The sequence below is a fragment of the Aotus nancymaae genome, unplaced genomic scaffold (assembly GCF_030222135.1).
Source record: "Aotus nancymaae isolate 86718 unplaced genomic scaffold, 86718_ANA_hifiasm-v0.15.2.pri h1tg000008l, whole genome shotgun sequence".
In the NCBI taxonomy this organism is placed as follows: Eukaryota; Metazoa; Chordata; class Mammalia; order Primates; family Aotidae; genus Aotus; species Aotus nancymaae.
In genome coordinates, this window is record NW_026988419.1 from 25,997,217 (window position 1) to 26,021,165 (window position 23,949).

The 23,949-nt window shown below is 40.1% G+C and overlaps 1 protein-coding gene across 3 annotated transcripts in view; it reads left to right on the plus strand.

Moving 5' to 3' along the window:
* KLF7 (KLF transcription factor 7) overlaps positions 1–23,949 on the plus strand; it is a 482,827-nt gene that overhangs the window by 205,374 nt on the left and 253,504 nt on the right. For all 3 annotated transcript variants that reach the window (XM_064373105.1, XM_012446042.2, XM_012446043.2), the window contains one exon: positions 19,964–20,018. The gene's annotated coding sequence lies outside the window, so the exon portion shown is untranslated. The remainder of the gene's footprint in view (positions 1–19,963; positions 20,019–23,949) is intronic.

A 23,949-nucleotide genomic window follows, 5' to 3' on the forward strand; every position in this document is an offset into this window, starting at 1 on the left:
TATAAAACTGCTATCATACTTTGGGAACAAAAGTGGTAAACAATGTGACATTGGGGCCCCCACGTTGTTACCCTGTGGCATTGTTACCCCAAAGTACTTTGAACTGCAGGAGATTGGGAGGGCCTCAGAAGTAAGAAAATCACTGTGACCTTACCCTGCCTTTCTGTGTGAAGCATGGTCACAAAAGAATTCTCCAACCTACCTTGCCTGAAAGTAGGACACAAGACCCGCATTCCAGGGGGACCTGCCCCATACGCAGGGAGAAAGTATGCTACATAGAGTTCAAGAAGAATCTGAACAAACAGGCCTTCCTGGGTTCCCTTCTCAGCTGATTACCAATAGGTCAAGTTTTTCTAATCATGTTTCTATGTAACTATCTACTTCTTTCATCAGACTTAGCATAAAAATACAATTTTTTCTGGGTCTTCAGGTCTTCATTTCTGAAGGCTCCTGTGTCAAGTAAAACTTTGCTAAATAAATGTGTTGTGCTTTTTTCTTGCTAACCTGTCTTCTGTTATAGTACTCCTGAGATGAGTGAGGAAAAGGTGTTACCCTTTCTTCCTTACAGTGGTAAAGCGAGTAATTTGCATTCAGAAGCATGCCATATACCATGCTACATATGTATATATACATATGTAGCATGTGTGTGTATATATATATGTGTGTATATGTATATATACATATGTGTGTGTGTGTTTGGTCACTTTAAATCAAGAAACTTAAAAAGTAATTTAGTCTAAACTTTCTTAGACAAAAATAAGTTGACTATCCATTTTTGGTGTCATGCACATTGCAGAAAACCTAGTTTACGAGTTAATGTGGTGAATACAATTATTTCTGAGATTCTCCCCATGTCTAGAGGAGTGGCTTCCTCCTAAAAATTTGGCATTTTGTCATTTGAGTGCTTTGATTCAGTGAACGGTGAGAATTTTGTCTTTTGATAAAGCGATTTAAACATGGATTTGTTATATGGAAGGAGGAACTTTCTCTACATTCTCTTCATGAGGAAGTTGATTCCTTGAATGTGGTATTATTTTTCTCTTAAAGGATTATTTCCTGATTAAGGAAACTTAGTTTTTCATGAAGAGCCTCCAAATTTGTTGAAAACTGTTTTTTTTAAAACTATTATTATTATACTTTAAGTTCTGGGATACATGTGCAGAACGTGCAGGTTCGTTACATAGGTATACATGCGCCATGGTGGTTTGTTGCACCCATCAACCTGTCGTCTATTAGGTATTTCTCCTAATGTTATCCCTCCCCTTGTCCTTCACCCCCTGACAGACCCCAGTGTGTGTTGTTCCCCTCCCTGTGCTCATATGTTCTCAGTGTTCAACTCCCACTTATGAGTGAGAACATGCAGTGTTGGGTTTCTGTTCCTGTGTTAGTTTGCTGAGAATGATGGTTTCCAGCTTCATCCTCATCAATGTCCCTGCAAACATGAACTCCTTTTTATGGCTGCATAGTATTCCATTATATATATATATGCCACATTTTCTTTATCCAGTCTATCATTGATGGGCATTTGTGTTGGTTCCAAGTCTTTGCTATTGTGAACAGTGCTGCAATAAACATACATGTGCATGTGTCTTTATAGTAGAATGATTTATAATGCTTTGGACATATACCCAGTAATGGGATTGCTGGGTCACATAGCATTTCTATTTCTAGAGCCTTGAGGAATCTCCACACTGTCTTCCACAATGGTTGAACTAATTTACACTCCCACTAACAGTGTAAAAGTGTTCCTATTCCTTCACATCCTCTTCAGCATCTATTATTTCCTGACTTTTTAATGATCGCCATTCTGACTGACGTGAGATGGTATCCAACTGTGGTTTTGATTTGCATATCTCTAATGACCAGTGATGATGAGCTTTTTTTTATATGTTTGTTGGCCGTATAAATGTCTTCTTTTGAAAAGAGTATGTCGATATCCTTGGCCCACTTATTGATGGTTTTTTTTTCTTGTAAATTTGTTTAAGTTCCTTGTAGAGTCTAGATATTAGCCCTTTGTCAGATGGATAGATTGCAAAAATATTCTTTCATTCTGTAGGTTGTCTCTTCACTCTGATGAAAGTTTCTATTGCTGTGCAGAAGCTCTTTAGTTTGATTAGATCCCATTTGTCAATTTTGGCTTTTGTTGCCATTGCTTTTGGTGTTTTAGTCATGAACTCTTCGCCCATGTCTGTGTCCTAAATGGTATTGCCTAGGTTTTCTTCCAGGGTTCATGGTTTTAGGTCTTATGTTTAGATCTTTAATCCATCTTGAGTTAATTTTTGTATAATGTATAAGAAAGAGGTCCAGTTTCAGTTTTCTGCATACGGCTAGCAAGTTTTCCCAACACCATTTATTAAATAGGAAATCCTTTCCTCATTGCTTGTTTTTGTTAGGTTTGTCAAAGATCAGATGGTTGTAGATGTGCGGTGTTATTTCTGAGGCCTCTGTTCTGTTCTATTGGTCTATATATCTGTTTTGGTACCAGTACCAAGCTGTTTTGGTTACTGTAGACTTGTAGTATAGCTTGAGGTCAGGTAGTGTGATGCCTCCAGCTTTGTTATTTTTGCTTAGGATTGTCTTGACTATATGGGCTCTTTTTTGGTTCTATATGAAATTTAAAGTAGTTTTTCCTAATTCTGTGAAGAAAGTCAATGGTAGCTTGATGGAATAGCATTGAGTCTATAAATTACTTTGGGCAGTATGGCCATTTTCATGATATTGATTCTTCCTATCCATGAGCATGGAATGTTTTCCCATTAGTTTGTGTCCTCTCTTATTTCCTTGAGGAGTGGTTTGTAGTTCTCCTTGAAGAGGTCCTTCACATCCCTTGTAAGTTATATTCCTAGGTATTTTATTCTTTTTGTAGCAGTTGTGAATTGGAGTTCACTCATAATTTGGTCCTCTGTTTGTCTATTATTGGTGTATAGGAATACTTGTGATTTTTGCACATTGATTTTGTATCCTGAGATTTTGTTGAAGTTGCTTATTAGCTTAAGGAGTTTTTGGGCTGAGATGATGGTATTTTCTAAATATACAATCATGTCATCTGCAAACAGAGAAAATTTGACTTCCTCTCTTCCTATTTGAATACTCTTTATTTCTTTCTCTTGCCTGATTGCCAGAACTTCCAATACTATGTTGAATAGAACTGGTGAGAGAGGGCATCCTTGTCTTGTGCTGCTTTTCAAAGGGAGTGCTTCCAGCTTTTGCCCATTCAGTATGATATTGGCTGTGGGTTTGTCATAAATAGTGCTTATTATTTTGAGATATACTCCATCCATACTTAGCTTATTGAATGTTTTTAGCATAAAGGGGTGTTTAATTTTATTGAGGGCCTTTTCTGCATCTATTGAGATAATCATGTGGTTTTTGTCATTGGTTCTGTTAATGCAATGGATTACATTTATGGATTTACATTTGTTGAACCAGCCTTGTATTCCAGGGATGAAGCCAACTTGCTCATGGTGGATAAGCTTTTTAATGTGCTGCTGGATTTAGTTTGCCAGTATTTTATTGAGGATTTTCACATCAATGTTCGTCAGGGATATTGACCTGAAATTTTTTTTTGTTGTTGTGTCTTTGCCAGGTTTTGATATCAGGATGATGCTGGCATCATAAAATGAGTTAGGGAGGAATCCTTTTTCTATTGCTTGGAATAGTTTTAGAAGGAATGGTACCAGCTCCTCTTTGTACATCTGGTAGAATCTGGCTTTTAATTCATCTAGTTGTGTGCTTTTTTTTGGTTGGTAGACTACTACTTACTGCCTCAGCTTCAGAACTTGTTATTGGTCTATTCAGGGCTTTGACTTCTTCCTGGTTTAGTCTTGGGAGGGTATTTGTGTCCAGAAATTTATCAGCTTCTTCTAGATTTTCTAGTTCATTTGCATAGAGGAGTTTATAGCATTCTCTGATGGTAGTTTGTATTTCTATGGGATCAGTGGTGATATCCCCTTTATCATTTTTTGTTGTGTCTATTTGATTCTTCTCTCTTTTCTTATTTACTACAAACTACCATCAGATAGTTTGTATTTCTGTGGGATCATCAGATAGTTTGTATTTCTGTGGGACCATCAGATAGTTTGTATTTCTGTGGGATCAGTGGTGACATCCCCCTATCATTTTTTATTGTGTCTATTTGATTCTTCTCTCTTTTCTTCTTTGTTAGTCTGGTTAGCGGTCTATCTATTTTGTTAATCTCTTCAAAGAACCAGCTCCTGGATTCATTGGTTTTTTGAAGGGTTTTTTGTGTCTCTATCTCTTTCTGTTCTGCTCTGATCTTAGTTATTTCTTGTTTTCTGCTAGCTTTTGAATTTGTTTGCTCTTGCTTCTCTAGTTCTTTTAATTGCGATGTTAGGGTGTCAATTTTAGATCTTTCCCACTTCCTTCTGTGGGCATCTAGTGCTATAAATTTCCCTCTAAACACTGCTTTAGTTGTGTCCCAGAGATTCTAGCACATTGTGTCTTTTTTCTCATTGGTTCAAATAACTTATTTATTTTTGCCTTCATTTTGTTATTTACCCAGTTGTCATTCAGGAGCAGGTTGTTCAGTTTCCATGCAGTTGTATGGTTTTGACTGAGTTTCTTAATCCTGAGTTCTAATTTGATTACACTGTGATCTGAGAGACTGTTTGTTATGATTTCCATTCTTTTGCATTTTCTGAGGAGTGTTTTATTTCCAATTATGTGGTCAATTTTAGAATAAGTGAGATGTGGTGTTGAGAAGAATGTATATTCTGTTGATTTGCGGTGGTGTTGAGTTCTGTTGTCTATTAGGTCCACTTGGTCCAGAGCTGAGTTCGAGTCCTGAATATCTTTGTTAATTTTTTGTCTTGTTGATCTGTCCAATATTTCAGTGGGGTGTTAAAGTCTCCTGCTATTATTGTGTGGAGTCTAAGCCTCTTTGTAGGTCTCTAAGAACTTGCTTCATCAATCTGGGTGCTCCAATATTGGGTGCATAAATATTTAGGATAGTTAGCTCTTCTTGTTGCATTGATCCCTTTACCATTATGTAATGCTCTTCTTTGTCTTTTTAAATCTTTGTTGGTTTAAAGTCTGTTTTATCAGAGACTAGGATTGCAACCCCTGCTGGGTTTTTTTTTTTTCTTTCCATTTGCTTGGTAAATCTTCCTCCATCCCTTTATTTAGAGCCTATACGTGTCTTTGCATGTGAGATGGGTCTCCTGAATATAGCACACCAATGGGTCTTGACTCTCTATTCAATTTGCCAGTCTGTGTCTTTTAATTGGGGCATTTAACCCATTTACATTTATGGTTAATATTGTTATGTATGAATTTGATCTGTCATTATGATGCTAGCTGGTTATTTTGCCCATTAGTGGATGCAGTTTCTTCATAGTGTCGATAGTCTTTACAGTTTGGTATGTTTTTGCAGTGGTTGGTACCAGTTTTTCCTCTCCATATTTAGTGTTTCCTTCAGGAGCTCTTGTAAGGCAGGCCTGGTGGTGACAAAATCCCTCAGCATTTGTTTGTCTATAAAGGATTTTATTTCTTCTTCACTTATGAAGCTTAGTTTGGCTGGATGTGAAATTCTAGGTTGAAAGTTCTTTTCTTTAAGAAGGTTGAATGTTGGCCTCTACTCTCTTCTGACTTCTAGGGTTTCTGCAGAGAGATCCACTGTGAGTCTGATGTGCTTCCCTTTGTTGGTAACCCGACCTTTCTCTCTGGCTGCCCTTAGCATTTTTTCCTTCATTTCAACCTTAGTGAATCTGATTATTATGTGTCTTGGCATTCTCTTCTTGAGGAGTACCTTTGTGGTGTTCTCTGTATTTCCTGAATTTGAATGTTGGCCTGTCTTGCTAGTTTAGGGAAGTTCTCCTGGATAATATCCTGAAGTGTGTTTTCCAACTTAGTTCCATTTTCCCTGTTACTTTCAGGAACACAATCAAACATAGGTTTGGTCTCTTCACATAGTCCTATATTTCTTGGAGGCTTTGTTCCTTCCTTTTCATTCTTTTTTCTCTAATCTTGTCTTCACACTTTATTTCATTAAGTTTATCTTCAATCTCTGATATCCTTTCTTCTGCTTGATTGATTCAGCTATTGATACTTGGGTATGCTTCATGAAGTTCTCATGCTGTTTTCCAACTTCATCAGGTCATTTATGTTATTCTCTAAACTGGTTATTCTAGTTAGCAGTTCCTGTAACATTTTATCAAGGTTTTAAGCTTCCTTGCATTGGATTGGAACATACTCCTTTAGCTTGGAGGAGTTTGTTAGTACCCACCTTCTGAACCTACTTCTGTCAATTCATCAATCTCATTCTCCATCAAGTTTTGTTCCCTTGCTGGTGTGGAGTTGTAATCCTTTGGAGGAGAAGAGGCATTCTGGCTTTTGGAATTTTCAGCCTTTTTGCACTGGTTCTTCTCATCTTCATGGATTTATCTAGCTTTGGTCTTTGATGTTGGTGACCTTCATATGGGGTTTTTGGGTAGTCGTCCTTTTTGTTGATGTTGATGCTGTTGCTCTCTGTTTGTTAGTTTTCTTTCTAACAGTCAGGCCCCTCTTCTGCAGGCCTGCTGCAGTTTGCTGGAGGTTCACTCCAGACCCTGTTTGCCTGGGTATCACCAGCAGAGGCTGCAGAACAGCAAAGATTGCTGCCTGTACCTTCCTCTGGAAGCTTCATCCCAGAGGCCACCTGCCAGATGCCAGCTGGAGCTCTCCTGTATGAAGTGTCTGTCTACCCCTGCTGAGAGTTGTCTCTCCATCAGGAGGCATGGGTGTCAGGGATCCCCTTGAGGAGGCAGTCTATCCCCTAGCGGAGCTTGAGCACTGTGCTGGGAGAGCCACTGCTCTCTTCAGAGCAGGCAGGCAGGAACATTTAAGTCTGCAGAAGCTTGCCCACAGTCACTCCTTCTCCCAGGTGCTCTGTCCCAGGGAGATGGGAGTTTTATTTGTAAGCCTCTGACTGGGGCTGCTGCCTTTCTTTCAGAGATGCTCTGCCCAGAGAGGAGGAATCTAGAAAGGCTGTCTGGCTAAAGCAGCTTTTGTGGTGCTGCAGTGGGCTCTGACCAGTCTCAACTTCCAGGCAGCTTTGTTTACACAGTGAGGGGAAAACTGCCTACTTAAGCCTCAGTAATTGCAGATGCCCCTCCTGCATCAAGCTCGAGCATCCCAGATCGACTTCAGACTGCTGTGCTGGCAGCAAGAATTTCGACCCAGTGGATCTTAGCTTGTTGGGCTCCATGGACGTGGGATCCGCTGAGCAAGACCACTTGGTTCCCTGGTTTCAGCCCCCTTTCCAGGGGAGTGTCTCGTTGATGTTGCAGGTGCCACTGGGGTACAAAAGAAAACTCCTACAGCTAGCTTGGTGTCTGCTCAAATGGCCGCCCACCTTTGTGCTTGAAACCCAGGTCCCTGGTAGCGTAGGCACCTGAGGGAATCTCCTGGTCTATGGGTTGCAAAGACAGTGGGAAAAGCGTAGTATCTGGGCCAGAGTGCACCATTCCTCAAGACACATTCCCTCACGGCTTCCCTTGGCTAAGGGAGGGAGTTCCCTGACCCCTTGCACTTCCTGGGTGAGACAACATCCCACTCTGCTTCTGCTTGCCCTCCATGGGCTGCACCCACTGTCTAACTGGTCCCAATGAGATGAACTGGGTATCTCAGTTGGAAACACAGAAATCACCTGCCTTCTGCGTTGGTCTTGCTGGGAGCTGCAGACCAGAGCTGCTCCTATTCCGCCATCTTGTCTGGGAAAATCTGAAAACTGTGTTTAATAGTCTGTTTTATTTCCTGTGTTAACTATCAGTGTAGAAACGTATTTTTTGAGTATCATAGTTAATCCCTGGGCTGAAATGCCTGAAATGCAAAACATTGAGTACTGAGTCAGCAAGAGTGTGTTCTTACTCACTGGCAGAGGTGTGTTTTTACTTGTTTGAATAAACGTTTGAAAAGTAACAAATAGCATACAAAATTTTAAAATTAAAAAATGGGAAGTTTTTTTTGAGATGGACACTCTGTTACCCAGGCTGGAGTGCAGTGGTGTGATCTCAGCTCACCGTAACCTTCATCTCCCAGGTTTAAGCGATTTTCCTGCCTCAGCTTCCTGGATAGCTGCGACCACAGGCATGCACCACTGTGACCATGCTGGGCTAATCTTTGTATTTGTAGTCAAGATGGGTTTTCACCATGTTGGCCTGGCTGGTCTCGAACTCCTGGACTCAAGCAATCCACCTGCTTCAGCCTCCCAAAGTGTTGAAATTATAGGCATAAGCCACTGTGCCAGGCCGAAAGTTTGTAAATGACATTCTATATGACCCTGCACTCTACATTACAATCTGGAATTTTTCTTGAGCATGTCTATTTGTTTTGTTTAAACCATCAGACAGACCTCTTTGCAGCAATTACAAGCTGGTTAGCATTTTGCTTTGGGCACAAAAGTGAAAGCTGTTGCTCTGTGGGACCAAATGAAGAACAGGTTCTGAGGCTTGGACATGAAAGTGCAAGTTGTACCTAGACAATGCTTTATGATGTATCTTGCTTCAAGCTGAAATCTTACAAAGCCTTAGAAATGTGAGCTTCTTGGTCCTCATGGCTTTCTATCATTCTATCAACTTTTTATTTTGAAAAATGTTGAACCTATAAAAAATTGAAATAGAGCCGGGCGCTGTGGCTCACGCCTGTAATCCCAGCACTTTGGGAGGCCGAGGCGGGTGGATCACGAGGTCAAGAGCTCGAGACCATCCTGGTCAACATGGTGAAACCCCGTCTCTACTAAAAATACAAAAAATTAGCTGGGCATGGTGGTGCGTGCCTGTAATCCCAGCTACTCAGGAGGCTGAGGCAGGAGAATTGCTTGAACCCAGTAGGCGGAGGTTGCGGTGAGCCGAGATCGCGCCATTGCACTCCAGACTGCGTAACGAGTGAAACTCCATCTCCATAAAAAAAAAAAAAAAAAAAAAAGAATTGAAATAGTTATAGAATCCTGCTATGCTTTACTAGATTCAATGATTGTTTTAACATTTTGCCACTTTGTGTTCCCCTCACCCTTATCACGCACACACACTTCCATGTCCCACACTCTGGATTTGTGTGGATTTTCCCTACGTGATAAGATTCAGGCTAAACGTTTTTGGCAAGATGGCAACACAGCAGAGATGGAAAAGCATTTAGAGTAGAAAGGAATGTGGACAATTGCCCTCTCCTGTGTAAGTGAAGAACTTGGGCGGGGTACTTCCTCAGGCCAGGGGACAAAGGTGACAGTTGCACATTTGGGGAGGGACTTAGGAAGTTAGTGACTTAAGGAGCTAGTGGGTGTGCAGGGTGATATAGAAGGATGGTGGCTTCTGTCAAGTTGCACATTTAAATATTCAAATATTCTCGAGGCTGATACACTTATGTACCTTGGGTCTCAAAACTCTCCCCCACCATCTGCATTTCCAAGGCAAAATCTCTGACGATGTTCCTTTCATATCTGCTCAAAATTCATTCCAAAAGTTTGTTGACCTTCCAAAAGTTTGTTTTTCTCTTCAATGATATTTTTGATCATCATTTACATCAGGTTTGACTTAATAACAAGGTTTGTGGTTTAGGGTAAGGACAGGGAGGGAATCACTATATGATTTGCCCCATGTCTTGTACTTATTAAAGTCAGCTCAAAGCTTGTTTTTATTTTTTATTTGAAAACCATGATTCTCTGTGGTGAAAGGGGCAGAGGAATACTTAGGATGGAAAGAGTTGAGAAGGATTCCCCAAACTAGCATTCGAAGAAACCATGATGGAAATCCTGCAAGAGGAGATGAAGCAGCTAAAAGGATGAGGTCAAATGCTTAAAGTCCTAGAGTCTCCAGGAAAGGTTGTAAATAATAGATTGTTTGTCTTAAAATATGACTAAAAAAGTAAATGACCAAAAAATGGTAAACTTCAGAACACTTCCTAGAATTATCTAGTAGTTACTAATTTTTTTAAGTAAATATTTTCAAATAAATAAATATTTATTTATTTATTTTGCTGTGTCCTGGGGCACATTACCTCTGTGGCAAAGATGTCAGAAAACTGATTTTAAAATATATTGGCCAAGACTTGTAAACAACAACAGCAAACATCTATCCAGAAGTCCTGGGAGAATGGGGGTCCTGGGGCCCACCCAGTCTCTAGCTGGAATCCTCAAGCCAGATCATGGAAAGCAGTGGTAGCTATCGGGCTTTCTCCCTCTAAGTGGTTCTCCAGGCCTTAGAATCTCCTCTCTCTGATAGGTAGTCGAGGCTGCAGAGAAGGAGAGCAACACAGTAGTGAATTCTGGGCAAAGACTGAGTTTCCTAACTATCTGTTGTTAGTGGCTTCTTGAAGGTCAGGGCTGAGTTCACAGAAAAGGTGGCACAATGGCTGTGCTGTGAATTAATTACTGCTATAATTTCCATTCCTATCTTTCTTTACCTTCCATTGGCTGGTGGCTTATGCTTAAGTGCTCAAAAAGTTCAGCTCCAAGATGCCCAGGCAGAGGTTGGCATGGTGTGAAATGAGCTACGCTCCTTGGAACACCATCATTATCAGTAGCCGTGATAAAGAAACATCTGCCCCCACAAAAAGTCAAGGGCAAAGGTCATCTGGCATTCCAAGAGAACTCTCCGCAGCAGGGAGCCTTCTAATTGGCTGGTATTGATCGGTAAATTGTGTCCCTGCTGTGATTAATTCCAGTCCCCCACCCAAACTCCCACAGCATGAGCGTGATAGGTCAAGGTTTGAGGCCTCTAAGTATTTTTTACAAATGGACCTCAGGTTCTTAAAGGTACCAGTGAAGGACTGCAGCTTGTTAACTCTCCCTGGCTGCTAGTGCTAACCCAGGAAGCCGGTTTCATTCAGTTTCCTTGCTATCGCTAATAGCAGCTTAATGGGATGCTAATGTGAGGAACAGACGTTATCTGATGGCTTCTGCGATTTATGATGGATTTATTGCCACTCTGTGTTCCCTTGGTGTTCAGTGCATCTTTTCCCCACCCATCCCTGTTATTGGCCTTAGCGAATGGTTTCATAATTAATTAATTTTTTTTCCTGAAGGGGGTTAAATTATTTTTGTCCTGCTGCTTTTCCTCCATATTTAATTCCCAATGGGCAACTCTTCTCTGTGTGCCTACCGAAGAGGGAATATACTAACTCACAGCTGTTCTCTCCATGGCCTCCTCTGTGCCCCACCTTTCCTGCCACCTAATGCCTACTCATCTTTCTAGAATAGTGGTTCTCAGCCTTTACTCCTCACTGGAGTTGCCTGGGTGAGCTTTTAAAATACTTAGACCTGGGTCCTATTCCCAGAGACTCTGATTTAATTCTGGAGTGCTGCCTGAGTATTGGGAGTTAGAAAAGCTATTCTAATGTGCATTGTTGAGAACCACTGAAATGTAAGATTCTAGACCATGTTGAATGCTACCTACCCCATGATGCTTGCTTTTTCCATGTCTCCCGGTGGGCAGGATCTCCCATTCCTTGTAATCCAAATAACACTGTATACATCCTTGAAATCCACATAATACTTTGCACATTTCCATTGGCAGCTACCTTACAGTTCACCTATTTGTGCACTTGTCTCATGGCCACTATCAGGCTGTGAGTTACGTTGGTCAGGGACAGTGCCTGAGCCATCTTGGTGCCATTGCAGTGCCTTGCACCTAGCAGGAATTCAGTAAGTATTTATTGAATTTATTGAGTTTTCTACCAGTGACAACACTTCTTGGGAAGTGTGCTGCCAGCCCCCAATCCTGAATCCGTATCAGACAATAGGAATGGATTCTATTTCAGGTTCCCAAAGACAGATTTTTCCTGCCAGTGTGTCCCTGCTACCTTCTACCATCCCATCTCACCAGGGTGACCACATGTCCTTGTTTGCTGGGACAGTCACTGCTTATGCCTTTTATCCACTGTTATTATGAATAGCACCTCCTTTGACTCTCAAAGGTGTCCCAGTTTGGATGACAAATTATAGGGTTCCTCTACTTACCTCCTCCTCCAGGTCTCTTTCCTCAAGTCAGCCTAGAATAGAAAGACTGCTTCAGGACCCATATCTTCTTTATAAACTAAGCTTAAATAAGCTGCACTGATACTACATACCTGCGCTGATACTACATAATTTTATAATTCTGATACATATCTGATACATATATATATACTGATATATATCATATATACTGATACATACCTGCACTGATACTACGTAATTTTATAATTCCATGTATAAAAAATTATGAAAACTGGCAAAACTAATCTATATTGTTAGAAGTCAGGAAAGGAGTTTTCTTTGGAGGAAGAATGCCTGGGGTAGTTCTGGGATGCTGGAGATATTCTGTTTCTTCATCTGAGTGTTGGTTACACAGGTGTGTTCATTTCATGAAACTTCATCACACTGTAACATTTATCCACTTTTATGTATATATATTATACTTTCATAGTTTTTTTTTAAAAGAGGCTAAATTATAATCAGTACAGAACTGTAAAAGTTAATGTTTATTCTTATTAATGAATATAACTGTTCTGATTGGCAAATTCTTCTCAACACCAGCAAAGTGCTACAACACACAGAACACGCAAGAAGTCTAGTGTTCATCTTCTTGGCGACATGTATTATTATTCCTTTATTAATAATGTTTTTTATTTATTAAGAAAATGTATGTTGTCAATTACAAAATAAAGTACAGTCTTGTTTATGATATAATTCTTCTAACAATTCTGTGAACTAGGTGAGTGTTTTCTCATATTACAGATAAGACAGCTGTCACAGACGTGTTGGAAATGGGTTGAGTTTATATGGACTGAACTTTCCCAGAGTAGATTGTAGAATTGCCAGGGTGTTCAGCTGTCTCAAAGACAGAATCAGATTAAATATATGGCTGATCTTATTGATTGGGCAGAAATCAACTCAGAGAGCTTAAAACAAAACAAATTACATTACAACTAGAAAACAAAATTAAACTACAACTAGAAAATAAACAGTCGATTTTGTGGCTTTAAATAGAAAAGACCAGAATGTCAATAGCTGAACTGAGATTAGGACCAACAGTTTCTGAGTTTCCAGAAAGCATTATCAAATTCTAAGCACCATGAGAGACTCAGTCCTAAATGGAGAGAATTTGCCAAGGGTTTGAGATGAAGCCTGCCTTGTCTGAGCCCAGTTCTCCAAGCCCAGAGCAGAGGTTCTCCAGGGTGGAATCCTTTCTGAGACACCTCAGTGACTGTACCCATCTCCTTCCATTCTACTCCTTTCTGTATGACCAAAAGAGAATTATCTTCCCTTTTAGGCACAGCTAACTTGGGCACATGAAACAAATTAGTTTTCATTACTGCAGTCATAAATAATTCTTGTGGTGAAATAAATAATATAATATGTAATAATTGACTGAAAAATACAGCTCAGAACAGACAAAGCTGGGTAAAAACAGAAACCATCAAAAGGAGAGAAAGTCAGAGAACTATCTAGTCAAGCAATAAAGCAACGACATCTGAGAGTCCTCATGTACTGTCCTGAAGTGACTTTTAGCTACTTACGCTGTGTTAACTGTTGATGAAATGCCACTGACCTTAAAATAAAATAAGTTTGTAGTCCTAGATAACACTCTACAAGAGCAAATAATATTAGGCCACTATACACCGATATATGAAGAAATAACTCATAGCAATGTACCAATATGTCAAGATTTTTCACAGGAGGGAGTATGAAAGCTACCTGGATGGTGTCAGGCTCGTTTAAAAGCTCATTTGCTCCCTTTAGTCACTGTCCTTTCACCTTTACATGGCATCTCTCCTGGTCTCTTGTCGATGTGGTTGTCAAAGCACCAGCTTAATGGTGCTGGTCCATCAGCAGAGATGTGTTAAATGTAAAGATGACAAAGTTCTCCATGGAAAGCGACATGCAGACTCTGGAGCCAGCTGAAGTCATGGGGCATTGGGTGACAATAAGACTATGTCATCAAATGACATGTATCCCTGAGGTGCCCAGTGAACTTTATGCAGAGGATTTTTTTCCTATTGTATTATTCTGACATCTTGCTAAAAAAAAAGAAAAAAGAAAAAGAAAGAAAGGAAGAGGAAAGGCATTTCTATTCCACAAAGAGGAAAGCTTGGACTCAAGGAAGTTACCCGAATTGCTCTAGATGACTTTATTTTTGGGGATTTCCTGGTTTCTGTAAGCAGCCACCCATCTGCCTACTCTCCCTCTCCCACTCACTTCTGACCACAACTGCACCCTGCTCTGTGTTAGGGGAGCAGATTTGATGTCTCGGAGGCGAGGGGTGTGCCTGAAGTGAGTGGGAATGTCCATACCTCCCTGCTTTGTGAGTCAATAGTAACAGAGATCACCCACATACTCCCAGCCTGGTTCAGTGCAAACACATGTCTAGTTCATTATATGCAGCCTGTTCAGGGTTCTTCTCTTCTACCTGCTGAGATTTCATACCCACAAAATCAGTTAATACCCCTGAGTCTCAGGAGGCTACCCTATCAGAAGACTACACACTTCTCAGCTCAGGAGTCACAAGACCTGAGTTCAGATTTCAACTCTGCCACTTACTGAGGTGAATACCTGTATCCATCTTAATGTCAGGTGGTCGTGTTGAGTAACCTCTGATTTCTTATCTAAGGGTTTTTTTGTTTTTTGTTTTTTAAATAACTGAATGGAAAAACTATCTTAAACTCCTTAGCACAGGAGTCATCAATGTACAGTCTGCCTGCTACCTGTTCATGGAAATAAAATTTTATTGGAACACAGCTATGTCCATTCATCTAAGGGCATCATTTATGTTTATTGTTTACAGCTGCTTTTCTGCTACAATCAGCGATGAGTGATTGTCCCACATAGTAGGTCTGCACTATGCATGAGTTACCTACTCCTTTTCTTCTTGATGTTTGTCCTTACTCTTAACTGTATGCTCCTAATTGGTTGCTCTCTAATTATCCTACCCCTCCCCAGAAACAGACTGACTACACTTTCTTTTAACAGTGATTTGCTGGAGAGTTTCAATTTCACTTTGGGCACTGCTATGTCTTACTGACAATAAGGAATTCATCTGGGGTGGATGGGGGTGGCAGGGTGGGGGTGGGGGTGAGAGGAGGTGAATAGGAAGCATTATAGCTTCACACTTTGTGAGTGGGCTCAGTGAGGGACAACCACAGACATAGACCCTAGTTCAGTGTCAAATCTCTATGTTTCATCGAACAACTACAGGATTTTGTTTGTTTATTGTTAGCAGGAGTACATGGTGTAAGGGCAAGTTGAAACATTTTTTCCCTAATTTCAGCATCGTTAAAAAAAAGTATATTCTTCAATGTATTGTGAGATCAATATAGTGAAAAGAGGCCTGGTCAGAGAAGACAGAAAATCTAGGTTAAACTCTGGATTGTATTAGTTTTATTATGTTGGTCAAGCCACTTTTGAGTGTCAGTTTCTTCAGAACCAAGACTGAGGATAATAATACAACTTGATTCCTAGCATGATTCTGAAGCATAAAAGATAATGCAGGTGGAAAACTCTGTAAATGATGAGGCCATCTATAAAGTTTGACACATATGTATAACAGGGTCTGTTCCAGGGTATTTGATTATTTTATTTTTCTTTATACTTTTATATTTACAACAAACTCACAGTTTCAGTTTTTACCCAATAGGTTCTGATATCTAACAAGCCTGGTCCCTAAGAATATTTTTATTTTGCTAGTTTCCCTGTTTATGGTTTTGAGCGTTTTTACTAAGATAAGCACTAAGCTTAGCAATTAGTCAATATTCATTCTAATGACCTCCAAAAAACACTCTGCTGGATTTCAGACAGAATTATTTTAGTAAGTTTGAGAAGCCTTGACATCTTTATGTTGAATTTTTCCATCTAATAAAAATATCTCTTTCTCTTAATTATTAAAAATATATCTCCCAATCAAGATTTTAAAACTTTTAATACATTTCTCATTGAGTTTATAAGTATTTTATATTTGTCGCTATTTGAATAGCTTGTCTTTTTCTTATATTATCTATCTGGTTATTGCCAGCATATAGAAATACTGTTGCTTTTTAGGTATTTATCTTATTCCAAGCCACTTTATGACTCTTTTTTTAATTAAGAAAGCTTTTAGTTAATTCTTTTGACTTTTTCAGATTTATACTTGTGTGATTTTCGTATACTTTAGCATCTTAGTTCACAAAATTTTATTCCTTGTGTTTTTATAACTTATTGCATTAACCAGAGAATCTAAAGTGATAATGATACTGGCTGATAGTCCCAGCTACTTGGGAGGCTGAGGCATGAGTATTGCTTGAGCCTGGGAGGCAGCAGTTGCAGTGAGCTGAGATGGTACCACTGCACTACAGCCTGGGCAACAGAGTGAGACTCTGTCTCAAAAAAAAAACAAAAAAAAACCCACAAAACAACAACAACAACAACAACAACAACAAACAGTGATAATCATACTGAAGAACATTCTTTGTGTTTGTTTTTGATTTTCAATGTTTACCCATTAAGTATAATCTTTATTTACTTCAAGCCAAGAACATCTTTACCACATTGAAGGAACATCCTTTTATTCCTATTAAAATGTTTACACTCTAATTAGGAAAAGGTGTTGATTTTATCAGATGTGGTATCTACAAAATTATCACATTGGCTAATTATTGTTGAATCAGTGAATACTCAGTGGATTATTTTCTCCTTGGAAATCCATTTCTGTGGTCAGCTGACCGGCTCTGCTAACAGTGACACATGTGTAAACCATGCCTTTATGAGTTCAAACATTTCAGGACCAAACTTTATGCAGAGGAAAGTGGCCCAATGCAGAAGCAAGGGTCGCAAAAGTAGGAATCCCCCTGAGCTTCTCTCCTTGGACACATCTTCCAAAGTTGGTCGCTTCGAACAATCCTTTATGGTAAGGACAATGGACATGGCAGTTGTTAACACTACGAAGAAGAGACACTACAGGAAGGAGCATGGGATATGGGAACAAAAATCAGCCGGCTGCTCAAGAAACATGAAGTTAGAAATGTGCTCCTCCCTTCCCTCAGCCAGGCCTAACAATCAGTCAACTGCATCCCTCCACCCCACTGGCTTCCCTCGGAGCCTGCCTATGCCTTTGGGCTTAAGACTGAGAGTGGAATTTCAATGCCGTGGAACTTGCAGTTTAAAATGCCAGGCTCAAAAATATCACCTGCAATGCAGGCAAATGAACTGCTAACATCAGTGTCTATACCAGGCTCTTGCTGGCACTCTGGCCGCGTGTATGACCTTTCAACACGGTATTTTAAAAAATGAGCAGTGCTTTCCTCTTCCCCTGGCAGCTCAGAATAGCCCTGTTTCCTTTCCTATAAACAAGTCATCTCTCTGGGAATTTCTAAAGCCGAATATTGTCTGCTAAGAAGCCATGACTCACGCCATTTCCTGGCAGTTCTCACAAATTCAAGAACACCTCTTGAAGAAAGAATCCCAGACAAGAGTGGTCACAGAAAGCCTCGGATGCCTTCATTTCAAACACAGGAAGCTGAGAGACAAAGGAAAACACTAGCAATCGTCCCTGGCCTCGGCATTCCCCTCTTCTGGACTGAGTTACTATTGTGGCTATCAGAGCAGCCAGGGGACACCCACTGGGAAACTCGCCTGGGCTGGTCTTCAGGCCTTTAGTCACTCACCCACCCGCTCCATTTGGAAACTCACCTAGCTCAGCTTCCTCCTAATTCTGGGGTTAGAGGTTCTCTGAGGCGGGATTCCCCAAGGAAATTACCAGGAGTTCACGCACACTGGAGCCGTGGGGCTTCCTAGCTGCTTTTAGCAGAAACTCTGTGGCCAAAAAAAAAAATCTCCTTTCTGCCCATTCTCTTCCCAACACTTCCTCTCCTCCTCCACCCACTGGCCCTGTCTCTCTGAGTCCCCTCTTGAGTGCCACGTTGTCATTTTCCTCATATTTGCTAAACAGTCAAGAAACAAAGGAAAAATGTTTTACTTGGCTTCTTCCAACTCAGCAGTATAAAAACCTCTGTGTGTATGTGTGTGTCTGTGTGTTGATGTGATGTGTATGGCTTTATGTGTTTGTATGTCAAGCATATGGGAACAATAATGCAAGGACGTTGGTTGAAGAAATGGATGAGAAAGTTGGAAAAGTGCTGGGTAAGCGGGATGTTGCTTGAGTTATACCTACTTCTTACCTTCAGTTATACCTACTCTTTGCCTTCACATTAATGAGAGGTCAAAGGATTGATTTGCATATGGCTCTGCAAATGTGCTGTGGTGGGAAGGTTTAATTCCTGTTGATCTAAAGCATGTCCCGATACTGGTCTGATTAGAACCAGAACATTGGAAGCTCTAAGTATCCATAAGGGCATGATCCAGAGACAATAGTGACTAACATGTATAAAGCATGATGTATGTGTCAGGCATGATAGTATGTACTTCATATACATTTTCTCATTCACAACCGAATAATTTTCAGCATTTCACTAATAAGGAAGCAGGACTGGAGAAGTTAAGTCGGTTGTACAAGATTTTTAAAAAGTCACAGCAAACTGGAACTTGGACCCATATGTTCTTTTTTTTTTTTTTTTGAGATGGAGTCTTACTCTGTCACCCAGGCTGGAGGGGAATGGCACGATCCTGGCTTACTGCAACCTCTGCCTCCCAGGTTCAAGCGATTCTCCTGCCTCAGCCTCCCGAGTAGCTGGGATTATAGGCACCCACCACCATGCCTGGCTAAGTTTTGTATTTTTAGTAGAGGTAGGGTTTCAATGTGTTGTCCAGGCTGGTCCTGAACTCCTGACCTTAGGTGATCCACCCATCTCAACATCTCAAAGTGCTGGGATTACAGGCATGAGTCACTGTGCCCGGCCACTTAGACCCATATCGATTTGGAAACCACAATCTGGTTCTTAGTCACTGTGCCATAGAGCTACCCTAAGAGAGTAAGGTGGAATAGGAAGGGAAGGAAAGAAAGACAAGGAAGGAACAGAGGACAAGAATGAGTTTACTATACTGATATATAATCAGATGATGTCATTTCTCCCTCAACTCTCTAGGATGACCAACTTATCCAGGTTTGCCTGTTATCTTTTTGGTTTTAGTATTCAAAGTCTCACATCCAAGGAACTCCCTCAGTCTTGGGAAAACCTAGACGGTTAATCATTCCATTGCTTACCATCTAGAAAATCTGCTGCAGATTGTGTGGCTTGTTAGAAGATAAAGCCCATCCATTTATGACTTTAAGAGCCTGGGTTATTGGAGATACAGTTGAAATCCATGGATAGCTGTGCATTATGCTTATGTTGTTTGTATGCCTCTCCCAGAGCTCTTGAAATTTTGAGTACATAAAAGGCATGTAATAGTTGTTGACTTGATTTATAAAGAGCAAGATAGATTATGTGTCAACATCTGTGGGATGAGTACAATTGCAAATAATAGGACTTTAGGTAAAACCTAATCCATGAACAGTAAAGATTTTTTTTTTAATGTAAAGTTGTTTTCTACATGTATGTGCAATTTCTTTCAACAACACTGTAGGATACATTTTGACTAGATTTGTTTTTTTATATTTAAGTCCAGGAACATTCACTTTGTATCACAGCTGTGCTCCTCAATGGTTCTATGAAAAAAACTAGATTTTTATAAATCATATTTTCTGTGTATTAGGGAGGTGAATTCTTTTGCAGAGCCAATATGGCCCCTCACCTGTTTGGTTCTGCAAATGTCAATTTTAGATATACAGTTAATATGCTAGCTTCAAGTGGAAAATACCTATGCTAAACACTTGAGGAGCCATAAAAAGTACTACTTTATTGGTGGATCTGGTTCTGCCCTGATATAGGCTTAATCTTCAACAAAACAATTTCTCATTTTCTCTGGAAATAGAAAGAACTGACTTTATTTTCTCCTATGTCTGTCTCTTTCACCGAAATCTAAAAACTCCCCTACTCAAGCATCTACTTCCTCTTAAACTTACAAAATTTCTTAATGCCTCATCTTTCTGATGTGATGTGTCTGGGTTTTGTTTTCTTTTAGAGTTTTCAAAGAACTCCAGGAAGTGACTGCAGAGCAAAGTAGGATCCTGATACTGGTAAGGAGACTTCTGCAGTAACTGTCTAGGGGTGACAAAAGTAGTATTGATTCAAGCACACCTTGAAATGTGATCAACCTACAGCTCAGGTCAGCTCAGCTCTCTCCAATTCCTCCATGGGAGCTTTGCTCTTCCATCTGAAGGGAGTAACTAAGACTGCAGACACCCTCCACAATAGAAAAAACTTGGTTTCCAGTCACATCAATTAAAAAGAAAAATTTGAGACAATCCCTCCCCTCCTCCCACTTTGTCAAAGGCAAAGGAGGAACCTTGGGATATTTGTGTGTAATAGACACTGCTGGAGGCTGAGCAGTCACTGGTCTCTCAAGGGTCCTTCCTTTCCTCCCTTTCCCCAAATGTTCATATATTTGCTTTAAAGACCTCTTCGATTTAAGTCTGGCTGACCCGAGCTGGGGAAGGTTATTGTTCGTTTTTTTTTTTTAACCTCTCCTTCAGGTGAGAAACAAGGCTGACAAATATATGGATTTTGGTTATTTCTTTAATAAATGACTCCCTGGGATGTGATTCCAGGAAAAAGGTGCTTTAGGGGATAAATGTCTTAGAGAAAGTGGTGACTAGGTAGAATTATGCATTGTGGTGAGGGATACTCCCCACTCCATGCTAGGCACTTCTAGGAGACTAGACATTGTCAGAGAAATACCCACAGAAGTGTACATGTGTGGGTAAAATGCCTTTCATGGACATTATAGTCATACATCACCTAAAGATGAGAATACATTCTGAGAAATGTATCATTAGGCGATTTCATCGTTGTGCGAACATTAGAGTGCATTTACACAAACCTACATGGTAAAGCCACAACACACCTAGGCTGTGTGGTCTAGTCGATTGCTTCTAGCCTGGGTTACAAACCTGTGCAGCATGTTATTGTACTGAACACTGTAGGCAGTTGTAACACAATGGTAAGTATTTGTGTATCCAAACAGAAAAGGTACAGTAAAATATGGTATTATAATCATATGCAGTATATCATTGACCTAAACAACGTTATGCAGTGCATGACTATACTTTAGGATAAAGAGAGAAATAAACAGTTTTTTTCTTCACCATTCCTGCTTGTTTATTGTTTCAAACAGAACAAGTAGTCCGAGACAACTCGGAGAACTTGGCAGTCATTTTTGAGAATCTAAAATATTTTTTAGGAGAACAATTCCCACCACTTCTTTTTATGACATTCTTTATGTCTCTTGAGGGAACAGGAAAAAATGACTTTGAGTATTTCATAGGGTGTGGAAGGAGAAAGGAGTCTTTCTGATGTGTAACACAATTTCCTCATTTTTCGAGATGGGAAAACTGAGGCCCAGAGAAGTAAAGGAAGTCACCGTAGATCCTACAGTGAGTTTGCACACATCACCCAGGCCAAAGCTCAGTTTCCCATTCTGGCACTCTATAATTACATGGGAATTACCTTCAGATGCTGTGTTCCAAGCCCTGGAACCACATGCATCAGCCCCTCCCACCCCCCACACTGTGCTATAGAGCTTATTGCTCACCTGCGCTTTGTTCTGTGCTGGCCCCAATGTAGTTGGTTTGCCAAGCTGCCCCGGGCTCCTCAGAGAGCATTAGTCATGAGCTCTCGTCTCAAGGGCCCTGATTCATTTCTAGCCATGATTGCATCAGTATGCATACCTGTCTCTTTGTGAGAGATGTGAGTCCATGTTGCATGTGTGGGAGTTTGCCAGAATTACAACCTTCTGCCCCTTCCCAGCTATGGCTGAAGAATAAAGCAAAGAAGAAAGAAGACATCCACTTGGGGGTTTTGACAGACTAGAGGTCCTGTTCTCTTAAAGGTTACAAATGCTGCTGTAGGAAATATTAAGAATTAAAATCATGATTAGATTAGACATCTGCTTTGCTTTCCAGTGATCCTAACTAGCATTTGAAGTCAGTAAATAAGGAGAAGGTGGTATTTTAACTGTCTCCTTGCAAAAGTCGTTGGGCAAGGATACTCAGGCTTGTTGGGAAAGTGCATTGAGATCTTAAGATAAAAGGTTTTACTTGAGGGAAAGGTTACTGTTATTATTTTGAACTTTCAGAGTGGTTTCCTTTTTGCATATTTATGACATTAATATAATCTTAATAGAAGCCTTAATGTACAAGTTGCTAAGCACATTACCCAATGGAAAAAAATTATACAACTACTGCAATGATAAGGCAGTTTTACACTACATTTAATTATCTCTTTCTTAAATGGAGAGACTTGCAGAAATCTTAAAAGTATACCGGAAAAGTTTCAATAATGAAATAGTTTAATTTTAAGATTTATGTTTCAGGTAAATACCAAATGATTTAGGCCTAATTATAAAATATAAAATAAAATAAAGTGAGATTAAAAATTTTCATGATTGTTTGATGTCTGTTACTACCAGAGAAATGGATGTTGAAATGGACAAGACTGAAAACTGAAATAGATATATTCTTCAAAATAGTGTATGAGAGAGGCAAAGGATTTGGAGCTCTTTGGTGAAATAAATCAGAATTTGGCCTAAACTCATTTTAGCCCTAGGCTTTGATGTAGTTTTGCACTATACATGACTTAAATGGAAAAGTGTGGGCGCCATTCTTCCTAAATAGTTGAAACTGTGGCTTTGGCCCTGTAGATCATGTTTTATCAATTCATAAGAAACAGGGATGAGGCCCACTGGTTTATTGGATTGAAGTACATTGTATAAGCAGATTCCTGCTATGTCAGTCAGTTTCTTAACAACCATGTGAATTGATTCAGCTGCATATTTACAATCTCCAGCTTTTGCAAAGTCCTTATGGCAGTCCATATCCTGTGCTTTTTTATTCCAAGAGAATGTTAAAAATTTTCACCGTTCTTACTCTGAACAACTTTACACTTGGCTCATGATATTACCTTCTAATTCATAGAAAAAGTATAGCCTGTCAGGGAGGAACTCCCTCAATTTCTCCCTTCCCACCCCAGAAACAGTGACAGCCATGTCTCTCCTTTCTTCCTTCTTTCCCTTCAAAATCCTCCTGTCCAGATCTGGGCCCTCTACATGTGCTTTGGGCTACATCACTCCCACTCTCATCTCTTCAGGAGGTTTGCTCTTTGTACTCAGTGCTTTCAATCACTCTTTTTCTATTACTTTCTTGTTCTCAGCACATAAATGTACTTAATTCTCTCCCATCTTGAGAATATTTCTATGCATTTTCCTTATCCTAGGGTATCCTAGCTACTATCAAGTCTCCTCTCCACATACACACAGCAAAGTTTATACTTATTACTTCTACTTCCTTATCTTTCATTTATTACTCAATTTAGTTCCATTTTACTTCCACCCTTACCACTCCCCAGGAAATGCTCTCGCCGAGGCCATCCAGCATCTTTTAAACTCTAAGTTCAACAGCCTTTCATTAGGCTTCAGATGGCTTGACTTTAAGGTAAATGCTTCCGTCATCTTTGACTCCTCCCTTTCTCTCACTTTCAACATCTGGTCCCACAGCAAATTGTGTCAGCTTTACTTTGAAACTCTATCTGGAGTTTAACTACTTCTCACCATCCCACTGTCACCTGGTCCAAGTTACTATCACTCTTGCCTGAATTACTTCAATGGTTTCTTAACTTGTCTCCCTCCTTCTGCCCTCACCCTCCTCCACCCTGTTATCAACCCACAATCCAAGTTGAAGGCTTAAATTAGATAATGCTTTTTCTCTCCTAACACCCTCCAGTGACATCCTATCTCACAGTAAAAGCTAAAGTTCTGAGTATAACCCACAGGGTTCTACATGATCCTCCCCTTCTGTCTGTTTTCATCTTCCATTATTCCTCTACTTCCCCAGAGCAGGACTAACTCAAGGCAAGAGAGACGCCTAGGGTGCAAGATGAAAGAAGTAAGAAGGCTCTCACTCTCAGGGACCAGCTACACTATCGACAACTTCTTGAAATCCCTCTTCTTGACAT